This window comes from Triticum aestivum, chromosome 6D (genome assembly GCF_018294505.1).
Source record: "Triticum aestivum cultivar Chinese Spring chromosome 6D, IWGSC CS RefSeq v2.1, whole genome shotgun sequence".
NCBI lineage: Eukaryota > Viridiplantae > Streptophyta > Magnoliopsida > Poales > Poaceae > Triticum > Triticum aestivum.
The window spans coordinates 354,430,501-354,445,119 of NC_057811.1; positions in this window are offsets into that span (position 1 = coordinate 354,430,501).

Sequence of the window (14,619 nt, forward strand, 5' to 3'; positions counted from 1 at the left end):
CTATAATGCAGGATGGTAGGCACACCATCATCAACAACTCCGTTTTTTATAAGAGTAGAGATAAAATATATTAAATGTAGTATAACATGTGCATAACCACACCATGTGTATCACCGTTATATATATTCACACATGCGTCGGTTTGAAACACTATGATAAATTCTTCAAATATCCGAATTCGCTTTTTATAATGAAGTATATATGATCTCTATTCGTCTTTTACACCCACACAACCCTCTTATCTTTGTAGCTAGTGCTAACTTTCTCTTGTGCATGCACACGCCCGCATCCCTCTCACCCTCCCTTAGCATTCTCTAGCTCCATCGCGCACATTCGTCTTTTCACTTTAGCTCGTTCACCCATGGTGTGTGTAGGCCCCCCAGCTCCTTGTTTACGGCACACATCGATCGATATGCCTCTCTAGCCAGGTGTGCCTAGCACAAACACAAGATTCCCCTCTTCTCTTGTCACCGTCCATGCCTCACTCCCACCACTCTTTTCATCGTTCTCGTACTCGCACACTCATCCCCCCTTGATATAGTATGCCTCTCGTACCACCTCCTACATGCATCCCTCTCTCTCTATCCTTCTCCTCGTGCCTCATTTGCTTCTAACACACACATGCATGTATACCGATCGATCTCCCAACATATACCTAGATCGACTTTAACTACCCCCCCCATCGATTGACGTACCTCACAAGTTATGTCTCTCCTTTCTCTAACAAAGGGCGATTGATCTTCCTATGTAGTTACGTCTTCTTACCACAACCACATCGCCCCCCCTCATCATTCGTGCATGCCTCCTGACCCATCTCTCACACGCACGTGCACAGACAACAAGCAGCCATCTCCTCTCTTATTGATATTGCGGGCGTGCCCTCCGTTTGTCTAGCAAGCCTATCCCGCCATTTGTTAGAAGCAACTCCACTACCACCCCCTCCAACACTCTAGCTCTGTCTCTATCCCAACCTTATTCCTCTCCTGCACATATGCATGGATGCCGATCGATCTCCCTTAATACATGAGGCAGATCGATCTCCTTAATACATGAGGTAGGCCTCTCTCCTCCTCCACACATATACCAGCCATTGTACCTCTATAGTTAATTGGGCCTCCCTCTTCCCCCACCACACACCGATAGTCGAGCGCTGCAGGTAGGTATCCATGCCATAGATACAAACTGCACATGTCCCATCTCACGTTCCAATAGGCCAGCCACTCTATATCTTTGACGTGGGCACACACAAATTCGATGGCACTCTTTATCGATCGCGCGCGCGCACACACACACATCATCCCTCTCTTCGATTCTATGGACACCTCAAGCCGATGATACCTCCACTCTCTTCTCGTGGATCGCCCCCTCTATATATATGTCATATCTAGGACTCTATTTCACACACATTGCATATGTTACATTTTTTGATTGACCCCCCCCCCAAAACTCTCAAGAACCCACACACTATATCTCTCTAGGTTTGTATCTCTCTCACACAACCCCACATAGGTGGTGTACGTATACAAGAAGAGAATAGGTGCAACGTGCACGTACTCACGCTTCGTGCCCAGCCACACCCGCGCGGGTACACGGTGGAGCTCATTTCTTTACGAAATGGCAGCCCACGTGCTAATTTGAACGCCTGTAGCGGTTGTTTACCTAGGGAGGTCGTGTACCACACGTGCACGAAACAAAGTTCGACTTGACGCGTTGCCGCGTTATTTTTAAATAAAGTTATAGCGCTCAATGGCACGTACACATAATATAAAATGATTTTTATGGAGAAAAAGGTAGTCCGCTCACTATATACAATGGAGCCTGCCTGCCTGGTTTGTCGCTCTTCAGAGTATCTCACACAAGGCTGCGGTGGCCTCTCTCTCTCTCACCATTGGTCACTGATCCGGCCACATCCCGTCCGCCGGGGGAAAGGGAGTGCGGTGGCCTCTCTCTCTCTCTCACCGTTGGTCACTGATCCGGCCGCATCCCGTCCGCTGGGGGAAAGGGAGGAAGTGCATCGTTTCTCCGTTTGACGGCGCCGAGGCAGCACGTCCCGATCTGCGGTACACGCCGTTCTCTCTGACCAAGCTCCGGCGCGGCAGGGCCTACGCCACCTGCTCGCAGATTCCGCCCGCCGCCGCTCACCTAGTTACATCCCGACGACCTCCAGGTATCCCCTCCGGCCTTGCTCCACTCCCCGTCTTCCCACGTCGCTGCATGTGGATCTTCCATAGTTCTTTGCCCAAAACGTAGCTCGTTCGGCGTACTTTCCATATTGCATTCTCGTCCTCACACCGTTTTAGACAAACACAACCGTGTTGTTATCTTCCCTTAGGACAAGGAATATGCTTCTTTTTTGTCGTCGCATGTGTCATCAACTGTTATTGGCCAGTAATTGTTTCCTTTCTACTCGTTGCTATTGCGACCTTTTGGTGAACTGCACAAATCACTTTTTTCTTAAGAGTGTTTTGTGCAGTTGTACTAAAATGTCACACGGGCAACGTCTCTACATTTCAGTGCGACTGCACAGAGGGAGATTGGTTTTGCTCTATCCTCCTCATCCAACTCCGAGCCTAATCTTCTCCAACTAGTTAGTCTTAAGAGAGACTGCAAAGGTGACCGGCTTCTATTTGTGTGTTTATTGTTTCATCAACAGTCCTCTATTATCGTAATCACACTTAATATCTTTGGAATAGGGACGCTCAGCTCTATTTTAGTGGAACTGCACAAAATGATCGGAATGTTGCATGCTCCAGACAACTACTTTTTTTCCCAACATGCCTTGTTGATTTAGACAGAGCTGGGGGGACGTTGCTGCCAATGAAAGCATGGATCAATTTTAATTTAACACCTTCTCACAACTCTGTCTTCAGTTGTGATGTAATTATTAGCTCTGATATGCTAATAATTGACATGCATTAGCAAGGAACTTAGTTTTTTATTGTTTCCGAAAGAGCATCGATGGCAAGACACGCGAAACAAAAGATGAAAGCTCACACCAGTGTACAATTTCATGTCGCTGGAAAATTATTTGTATAGTACGTCAATTATGTAAACAAATGATGGAAGCTTGATAGCATTGCCAGAAGCCTCTTCATCATCCGGGTCCATGTGCCATGCACAAAATTATACTCCTTCGTTCCTAAATATTTGTCTTTTTACAAATTTCAAACGGGCATATTTTAGAGTGTAGATTCACTCATTTTGCTTCGTATGTGTACTCCCTCCGTTCCTAAATATTCTATTCGTCTTTCTAGAGATTTCAACAAGTGACTACATACGGAGCAAAATGAGTGAATCTACACTCTAAAATATGTCTATATACATCCGTATGTGCCAGTCCATTTGAAATCGCTAAAAAGACAAATATTTGAGTAGTCACTCGTTGAAATCTCTAGAAAGACAAATACTCCGGAGTATATTTAAGAACCGAGGGGGTAGTGCACAACCGCATGGGAGACTCAGCCCGGTCGTTGCGCCGCATTAATAGTGAGTAATGAGCAGTCAAATCATAAGCCCCACCTTTCCCACTGTAAGTTGCTCTGAAGAAGCAACCATCAATACGCTCTTCTTTGAATCCGCTCATACTACTCCATCCGTCACTGTTTATACAGCGTGCTTCAGAAAAAAGAAAAAAAAATCTGTGGGACCAAGGCGACTAGCGATCGGCCTGAAAAATAGCATTGGTAGTTATAGCACGGCGTCTATTACTAGAGGGAATAATGCGTACACACATGCATGCAGTGCTTCCACCCCGGGTACACACATGCATGCACTTACTCCACTCCGTAGTAGTACAGTACATGGAGAGAAAATTGTGGACTTGATTGCGGTTAACACACCCTAATTAATTGAACATTAAACCAGACGCATCTAAAGTCTCTCTGGTGGTGGAAATGCATTGAGAGAAATGCATCATAATGAAGCGCGCCCTGTAAACTGTGACGGAGGGAGGAGTAGTGTGAAGGTGCAAAACCAAGTACGCGTATGGCCAGTCGGTCAACGCACCTCCTCTTGGCATATCACTGACATGTGGGACAGGAGTGTGAGCAAACCGATCTCAATTGACGGCAAAGAGCCAACCCGCCGTTCCTTGAGAGAGACGAGGAGCGAGAACACACAGACGGGCTCGCACGAAGACCAAGATATATTCGAGCATGGTTGGTTGATCGATATCATTCATTACATGTTGGGCTGCCGTTTTCCGCCCTTCTCCGGAATAAACGTGTACTTTATCAGAGATAAAAAGTAAGAGTACAAACGCTCGACCATGCGGTTCTAGTAGTAGTACTACTCGTACTACTGCGCTTGGCTCTTCGCCTCTTCGTGAAGTCGAACAATGATGGTACTCCGCATGTTGGGTACTACAGTGTATGCCTCTGACAATCTGACACCGAATGGACTGATGCATGTCCACCGAGGGTAGGTTGCATTAGTCAAAAGGCGTAAGCGAGCTTCACCTTGTCCTGCAAGCTTCTCCTCGTTCTGCGAGTTGACGGGACACACCAAAAAGTAGTGCTAGTCCATACTCCCTCCTTTCCGGTTAATATGGCTTAATCTTTTTTGCGGGTAAATGAGAGAGCTTTATTCATATATAAGCATTCTTAGGACGATCAGCCAAGACACTGGTCACTAGGAAGCGAGGTACCCCACAAAAAAAGAAGTAGGAAGCGAGGTGTTTCATCAAGCCAGCTCTCGGCCACATTCAAAGTGCAGCAAGCACGGTTCGCACGAAGATGCGCCGCAAGGTTTGCTGACCTGTTTACATGCTGAATAACAAAAAAAGAGGAAATATTACCGAGCGCTACTATTTGTAACAGGATATGAGCCAGAATTAAGCGAGAATTGTGGCGAGTGTTCCATGCAATCAACTTCCATTATCACATGCGAGAACCCTCGAAGAGAACCAAATGTGTTGAAGATTGCTTTATCACATTTTAAAATTATAATAAGAGTGCAGACACTCCTCCATCCGGTTCCTAGTACTAGTATAGTACGTACCTTTATAGACTATAGTAGTAGTACTAGTAAACTTTGCGCTTGGCTGTTCGCCTATTCGGGAAGTCGAACAATAATAGCACTAGTAGTATAGTGTATGCTTCTGGCAATGTGACACCGAATTAACTGTTGCACGTCCACCGCCTGAGCGAGGGAGAGCTTGCATTAGTCAAAAGTTTCTCCTTGTCCTGCGAGCCACCGCGCGCAAGCTTCTCCCGTCCTGCAACCTTCTCCTCGTTCGGCAAGTTGACGGGACACAACAAAGTAATGCTAGTCCATACTGCCTCCTCTCCGGTTAATATGGCTTAATTTCAAACGAGATAAATACACTGTCTGTCACTGTATATTTGTAAAAATACGGTCAGTGGACTTCATAATACGCTCATTGCGCTCAATATATATATTTTCCGGTGTTTATACGGTCACTAGCTCACCCTGACTGAGTATGTGTGTGCATGCACGTGTAGGTTGAGCACTTGAGCGTGACCGTGTGTGTTCCGTCGTGTGCTCGGACATGCATGCATTAGGGCGTCGCGCGCGTTTTTGCGTCCATGTGTACGTGTGACTGTTGCATACACGTAGGGGGAGTACGTGTAGGGGCCACTAAGGAGCAGTCAAACCACACAGTAAGTTAGTCGGAAGAAGCAACCATCATTTCACTCTTGAATGACACGTACGCAATATAAAATGGTTGATATGGAGAGAAAAAGAAAACCACTATATATACACTAGCGGGAGCCTAAGCTACAAGCCTGGTTGCTTAGGTTGCTCTCTTCACAAGCATAGAACGACGGGCCTGATCCCGCAGCTGGGGAAGGGAACAATGTTCTGCGTAGACGCGGTCGACATCGGCGAGGGAGAAAACCCACAGTCGGTGCATCCCAATCGGGGGTCACCGCGGTATGGGCCGATGTCGCGTCCCAACCGCCCTTCTAGCTACAGCCCGACGTCCCAGGTAGTCCATCTTCCTTTTGGAGCCGGCTTGCTCCACTGCCGTAGCTCCATCTCCATGTCGATCTTTCTCTACTTCTACCGGCTTCTACTTGTGATGAGTTTATGTCTCATGAACTAGTGCCAGTACTATTATTCTAATCACACTTCTTCAATATCTTTGCCATCAGGGATGCTCAGGTCGATTTTAGTGGAACTGCACAAAAGCATCGTATGATCCGAGGGTGCCAGCCGTCTTTCCTTCGACAGGTTCTACCTGGCTAGGAAATTAAATCATGTTTAGGGTTTAGGGTTTAAGTCGTAGTGACCCCATCAGTAGTTTTTCTTTCGTACACGCTCTCACAACTTTTTTCTTTAGTTGTGAAGTAAATATTGGCTATGATCTGTGAATCATTGAGATGCATCAGCATGCATGTTAGTTTTCCTTTGTATTTGATGGAATGTTGTAACGGGGCAACCTTGGAATAGGAATAGGAATGAAAATGGAGTGGAAAGTTTCCGTTTTTCCAGAGAAAAAATGGAATGGAGAGAAACCAACGTTTCGTTTCGTTGGATCGCGCCATCGAGCAAAACTAACGTTTAAATCACGTATGCTGTGTTCGTGTCTCACCCTCCTCCACGGCTCGACCCCACACGGTCGCTCGGCATGCCACTCACCGCAAACCGAGTATACGATAACTTTCCCGCCTGCTTGTTGATGGATCGCGCCATGGAGTACTAGCACTACTGGAAGAGATTAACGAGTTGGGGGAGGACAGCTAGCTGTAGCACGGACTCCCAAGAACTTTTTACATGCATGTTGTAGCCGGCTATTGCGACCTTTGAACGCGGAGCAGCCGCGTGCACCCGGAAGCGGCGCGGGCGAAGCTCTCTCGGCCGGCGCGCCGCTTCAATGCTGGCGCCAGTGAGGTCGCGTCCGCTCTGGCCGGGCATGAATGCGGCACTGACCGTTCCGGGTGGGAAGTACACGCGGGTGATGAAGAGGGTTCGGGTTGGTCAGGCCGGCCGTGGCAGCGGTCCGGACGTGCGCACACAAGAGATGTTGTACGTTAATATTGCTGCGTATATAATTAACAACGTAAATAATGTGCCAGTTGGACAAATATGATTGAAGATGGAGATGGAAATGGAATTTTACATAAACACGGATATGCATGTTTATGTCTATGTGTGTGTGCGCGACGACTCTCGCGACCTGGAAGCGGGGGCGTGTTTTTGATCGAGTTTTCTTTCTTGGTACGTTAGAAAATCAGTTTGTCTAATTCACATCTAGATGTTATTTAAGGATATCACATCTAAGCTCCCACAAGTATATAATGTAGCAACAAGAAACAAAAAAACTAGGAAAAAAATAGACCACAAACAGAGTGGACATCAACATAGATGTGACATAACTATGTCACATCTAGATGTGTCCTAGACAGACCCTTAAAAAATTGTCCGCCAGTTTTCGTTTCTTTTTTCCGGGAACGCGTGTATTCTATTTAAAACCACTGCTATGGAGAGATTTTTTTACTCCATTATAGCCTCTTGTTTGATAGAGTTTCTCGTGTCTCGCTCTCTCACCCTCTCCATATATGTTACACGCTGGAGGCTCAGCGTTCATTTGCTAGGGTTTGCTATATTCACAATCTCTCACCCTCTCTTCACCAGATCTAAACAAGACTGCGTTGGCCTCTTGTCTCCCTCTCCCCCCTCATAGCTGGTGAAGGAGGCGTCTGTATCCCGTCGCACCAGGAAGGGGAGGAGGTGCAGCGTTCACTCTATCGCCTTCGGCAAGGGAGGCAATCCACTGCCGGCTGCGCTGTTCTCTTTCACCCAGCGCCTGTGCGGGAGGGCCACCGACCCCTTCTTCCTCGCTGCCGTACATAGTGTGGGCAGGTCCGGCCTCCCGCCGCACGCCTTGCCACATCCCGACGACCCTAAGGTATAAGTTTCTTTGAAACCGTCGTTGCTCTAGCTGCATGTGGATCTTTTTCGATCTGTAGTCGAATCTAGGTCTTGGTTCAAAGAGGAAAGAAGGGTGCGGTGGGCTGGAGCAAGAATCTAGGACGTGGTTCAATGAGGAAAGGAGGGCCGGAAAGTAGTATAGACTGGCTATCCAGCCGCTTTGTAGGTCGAAAAGGGAAAAAGGGGGTAACCCAGTACACACATCTGTAAGGAACCGATCTCTTTGTTGAAAAGGGAAAGAAACTGGGGGGTCGGGTAGTTTGTGCAGGACTAGATTTGCTGCCCTCACATAGGAAGAAGGTTCAAAGAGAACAAATATGGGACCAGCGCATATATGCTGCTTGGCTACATACTCTGCATCACCCATTTATACGTGTGGACGCACATGGTGCTGGCATGTCCCATACAACTATTTTGCTGTTGTTAATCTAAGAATGCCGCCGGAAAATTGAAGCAATGCCACTGTTAAAAGTAAATTACATTTTTTAACGAATGTTGTTTCAAGAGAATGTCTCTGTTAATATGAATCAATGCAACCGTTTTAGAAATGCTACTGTCCTATTTTGTTTTCCATCCAAGATAAGTTAGATGCTTCTTTCTGTCACCGTTTGTTTCATCCTCCTTTATCGGCAAATAATTGTTTCCTTTTTTGCCTCTGTTAAAACAGGGCTATCGATTCAACTTGTTGCTATTGTGACATTTTGCTTCGCTACTCGAAACACTTATGTTTTAAGAGTGTTTTGTGCAGTTCAACTTGAATGTCACACCGGTGACTTTGCTTAATTTTGGTGGAACTGCACAAAAGGAGATCGAGATTTGTTTCCAGTCTTCGTGGCGAGTTGTTTCAAATCTTGGTCTCAACCACATGATGTGCAGTGTGCTTTGAGATGTTGTGCTACTTGTTTTGGTACTGTTTTAAATAAATGTTGAATTGAAGCTATTGTATTGCTGTCTTTTCCCATTAAGTAGTGAACAAAAATGGGACCAACCCAGACATGATGCTTGTTGCTTTGTTACAACAAATTCAGCATCACCCCCTTTATAAGCCAGTAATTGATGCCAGTCTCAGAATTAACTACTGAATCTTATTTCAAAACTGCAACACTTGTTAGGGATTGGCGGGATTACCATTTTTGTGGCCGCATGTTTCATCCTCCTTTATTAGCCAGTAATTGATTCCTTTTTTGCCTCTATTTAAACAGGGATATCTATTCAACTTGTTGCTATTGCGACATTTTGCTTCGCTACGTGAAACACTTTGCTTGATTTCAGTGCAACTGCACAAAACGAGATTGGATTTCCTATTCGTGTTGGTAGATTCGTATTTTATCTTGTCCGTCTCGTGAAAGGTCAGTATAGGCCTTCATCCACATGATTGTGCAGTGTGCTTTGAGATGCTGTGCTACTTGTATTGGTACTGTTTTAAATAAATGTTGAATTGAAGCTATTGTATTGCTGTCTTTTCCCATTAAGTAGTGAACAAAAATGGGACCAACCCAGACATGATGCTTGTTGCTTTATTACAACAAACTCTGCATCACCCCCTTTATAAGTAGATGGAAGCACATACTGTTGTTGCGCCCACTCTCCCCTGGAACTGTTTATGCTTTTCGTTAATCTAATGCCGCTGGTAAAATTAAGCAATGCCACTCTCAGAATTAATTAACTACTGAATCTTAGTTCAAAACTGCAACACTTGTTAGGAATGGTACTATCCTGCTTTGTAGTTCTTTCTACATGTTTAACCAAGGTATTGTTAAGATAATGTCTCTGTTAAAATGAATCAGTTGCATTGTTTTAGGAATGGTACTTTTCTGCTTTGTCGTTCTTTATACATGTTGAAACAAGGCATTGTTAAGATAATGTCTCAGTCAATATGAATGAATCACACTGATGGAGAATTGCTAGTCTCCTGCTTTGTTTCCCATTAAGATAAAGTAGATCAGTAGATGCTTTCTTCTGGGAGTACAAGTCATCAACCGTTATTTCTCAGTAATTGTTTCCCTTATACCTATTGTTGCTTACAGGGATATCAAAATTAAAGCTCGGTTTTATTCCGACTTCGATTTTAGTTGAACTGCACAAAAGGAGCCAATGTGTCCAAGGAAAACTGCTGCATTACTGGGTCCAGTTGGTCGTTCCACTTTGCAGAAAGAAGCAGTCACTGTTTGCGCTACATTACAGAAGGAATGACCGAGAAGCTTTACAGAGTATTATTAGACACCGGTGACATGACTAGTCTGCAGAGACCATTGGCAATTTAACAACACGTGGAGTGCCCTGGGCAAAAAGTACCCAAACAAGTACAAGAAGCTACGATAGGACTCCACGATCATAGGCATTACATATTTTGAATGGGAAAAGCTTGTCCAAGTTTAATCTTTGATGTTAGCAAGAAGACGTTAGTTTAATATATTGGAATTGGAAAACCTTGTCAAAATTTGCTCATTGATGTTAGCCAGAAGACATGCATTTGATATTTTTGAGTGGGACGCCCTTGCTGTGAGCAGCGTCGAGTGTTTTTCCTATTCCTGTGTTCAGTTTAGAAGTAAATAGTTACTCTGCTGAGATATTCCTGTGTTAAGAGTTTGTTCTGAATATTGTCTATGTAATGCCAGGCCTTGTGTTTGATTGCAAAGTTGAGCTTGGAATGTTGTGGCATGCGGCATCACGAGCTGTTCACCGTGCCTCCTGAGAATAATGCTTCGTATTGTTTTGCATGTCGATCTAATGCCAGTGATTTGCTTGTTAAGAAGATCATCCTCTTCTGTTGTTTCCGTGCTTAACAAGTTCATCGTCTCATGTTTCATTCATAGCCTATACGACAAGTCGGGTAGGTTAGACGTGAAACCATATGATCTTCCGACCAACTCATGATATTAGGTCGTGATTGGATCGTCGTTTTCCAACCAAAATCGCTTGTAAAACTGACGCTTGTAAATTAAAGCAGTTGGTCTCGGGCGAAGGCGCTTGGTTGGTCAATTTCGACTAGTAAAATATCGGAAGTACTTCACACACGATAAAAACGATGAACGACACTCGGACGATTGCTAATCCAGCCGTTAGCTGATGTTTCAGCCTTGCCCATGGATGGCATGATACTCACGTTGTGCATGTATCGTCTTGTAATGTCGTCCATATAGCAGTGCTCGTAAAATATACACTGGTCTCTCAAATTACACGCGTAACCCGCCGGTTTTACTTACAGACCTCGGGCCCTCAGTTTCATTACGCCTGTATTTTACGCGTTGTTTCCGATGACGAGTAAATTACACTTGTATGTTAATACAGGTTTGAAATAAACCAGAGCTCCCAAGTGCGGCCTTACCGTTTCATGCCGTCTCAGTTTCTCGAAGGTGCTCATAGGTGTCCGATGATCCTGGCTTCCTGAATGAGCAACGGGCGCTGTATCAGACCATCCGTAGGGCCCGCGAGGCCCTCTCCGTTGTCCTTCGAGTTGTTGCACTCGCCGAGCATTGTTAACATCGTCAACGAACATGAGGATTCAGGAGATGACTTTATTTTGACTGGATGACACTAGGGACCCACTAGGGCCATAGCCGTACGTACGCAAGTGCCTCCTTATTATGTACAACTATTTTTTTTGCTTTCTCCTGGTTTCCTGACATCACGGTCCCACACCATTGTCAACCTATGTTGTCAATATAAACGAGAGAATTGCACAAGGTGCGGCCGCCAGCTGGGACCAAGCAGCTCGAGCAGTATTTGTGTTTTTGAGGCGTCAGCACTGCAGAGTTTTTCTTGGCGATGATTTCGTTGTTGTTCAGAGGAGAGCAGGGTATTAACTGGGCGGGCTGTGGCCCGTCTAGCCCAGGCCAGATATCCAGCCCAGATACTAATTTTTTCAAGATGAAAATGGCTAGCCCAGCTATACGTCTTTTTGAGGAATACCCAGGCAATGTCAACTTGTTATTCTCCGCCCCGCTGGGCTGCAAATCTTTCCTAGGAGGGATGCATTAGGCTTAACAGGAAAATGGGCTTTAAAAAATAATAAATGGGATGTAATTATAAAAACTGGGCAGTAACTATAAAAAAATGCACCAAACACGAAATTAGTTTATAAAATATTATTTGTGGATTTTGAAAATCTTAAATTTTCATTGTTGCGCGCGCAATGTTTCGTTGGATTTTTACGTAATACAAATTTATATTTAATCTGACTAGAAATTTCGGCATAAAAATATTTCGGATCCCATCGAAATGTCGGAAATTTTATTGAATTATGTCTTCAACGGTTGGTTGAAATTATTAATCGTTGTCCTAGCTAGAAAATGGGCTGTACTTTTAACAAACTGTAAATGGGCTGTTGTAAATTCCATTAGAATTCAAAAATGGGCTATACATTCTTAGAAAACGCAAATGGGCTATAAGTTCTTTGCCACACACTTGTGGGCCTACTAAGTGACGCGTCCCCTAAAAAAATAAGTTGACGCGTATGCAAGGCTATGTCAACTTATTATAGTCAACACACGGTTCTAGCAGCAGTGGCCGTTGGATGTCTATCCAACGGATGTCGTGCTTCTTCTTCAATCTCGGATATTCTTAGCTTCGGCCGCCCAAAAAATGATTCCTCCCCCTGACATCTGTGGCGCACCGTTTCGGAGGCTGACCTGTGGGCCTACTAAGTTGGAGCGTACCAAGGGCTTTGTCAACTTAGTCAATATAAACGATTCTACCTTCAGTGACCGTACGATGTCCATCCAACGGCCGTAGTGCTTCTTCAACCTCTGGTCTTCTTGGTCCAGCCGCCCAAAGCAGCACCGGTCGTGCCGCCTGCTCCTGCCTCCCGTGGTCGGCTGTGCTGCCGCGGAGGCCTCACCGTCCCCATACTACTCCCACCGCTGGCCAGGCCATCCCTCCACTCACCCACACCCCCTGTTATTCTGCGGCGACGGCAGCCTCACACCGCAGCCGAACCAGTGAACCCTCGTACTCCTCTCCGCGCGGGCTTCCACTGCTACGTCTTCCCCGGCTCCGCATCGTCCCCTTCCTAGGCCTCACCGTCGTCCACCGCCCTGGTGCTCTCGGCGCGGCGTGGTCAACGTGGTCAACGACCGACTTCCATCGGAAGAGTACTTTACGTGGAGAGGCTGACAGCTGGGTCCACGGCGGCCGCAAGGAAGTGCCTCCTTATTACGCGCAAAATAATTATTCCTCCACCTGACAGCAGGGACCCACGGGACGGGCCACCTTATTTCGTGAAAAAAACGTTTCCCCCCTGACTGCTGGGACCCACCGGACGGGCCACCGTATTTCAAGAAAAAAACGTTCCCCCCGCTGTCAGTTCGGACCCACCGGAAGTGCCTCCTTATTACGCACAAAAAAATGAATACTCCCCCTGCTAGCTGGGACCCACCTTGGTGGCAGGCTGACTTGTGGGCCTACTAAGTTGACAGGGACGGAGGGCTTTGTCAACTTAGTCAATATGAACGATTCTAGCTCCAGTGACCGTACGATGTCCATCCAACGGCCGTAGTGCTTCTTCAACCTCTGGTCTTCTTGCTCCAGCCGCCCAAAGCAGCGCCGGTCATGCCGCCTGCTCCTGCCTCCCGTGGCCGGCTGTGCTGCCGCAGAGGCCTCACCGCCCCTACTATTCCCACCGCTGGCCAGGCCCTGCGGCGACGGCAACCTCACACCGCAGCCGAACGAGTGAACCCTCATACTCCTCTCCGCTTGGGCATCCACTGCCGCGTCTTCACCGGCTCCGCGCCGTCCCCTTCCTAGGCCTCGCCGTCGTTCACCGCCCTGGTGCTCTCGGCGCGGCGTGGTCAACATGGTCAAGGAACGACTTCCATCGGACGTGGACTGTACGTGGAGAGGCTGACAGCTGGGTCCACGGCGGCAGCAAGGAAGTGCCTCCTTATTACGCGGAAAATAATGATTCCTCCACCTGACAGCAAGGACCCACCGGACGGGCCACCGTATTTCGCAAAAAAAAACGTTTCCCCCCTGACTGCTGGGACCCACCAGCTACACCTTCGCACGCAAGGAAGTGCGTCCGGGCAAAAAAAAACGATTCGCCCCCTGACTGCTGGGACCCACCAGCTACATCTTCGCATGCAAGGAAGTGCGTCCGGGCAAAAAAAACCAAAACGATTCGCCCCCTGACTGCTGGGACCCACCAGCTACATCTTCGCAGGCAAGGAAGTGCCTGACAGTCGGGACCCACCTGGTCGAAGCGTAGGTAGCGTTGTTATTCTGGTCGCGAACGTGTACGTACATATATACTGGTCGATGTAGAGGCGCGCACGTGTCGTAGTAGAGGCGCGTATGTGTCGTAGTAGAGGCGCACACGTAGCATGTACACGTACGTACAGCGGCCAGGGTGCAAGAAAGAAAATACGGCCACGTACGTACATACGGGCAGGGTCTCGAACGCCTACTCGCGCATACGTACGGCGAGGGCTCGTGTACATGGCTGGGTCGGAACGGAGAAACAGCGTCGTCGTCGTGTTCATGGGGAGGCAACGGAATGCGTCGTGTTCATGGGGAGGCAACGGAATGCGTCGTGTTCATGGGGAGGGGTGTGGCGTACCGCAAAACGGAGGAAAACGGACCTCCTACGGTCGAAACGGGGGTCCTGTTGATCGGGAGGAGTGTGGCGTACCGCAAAACGGAGGAAACGGACCTCCTACGGTCGAAACGGGGGTCCTGTTGATCGGGAGGGGTGTGGCGTACCGCAAAACGGAGGAAACGGACCTC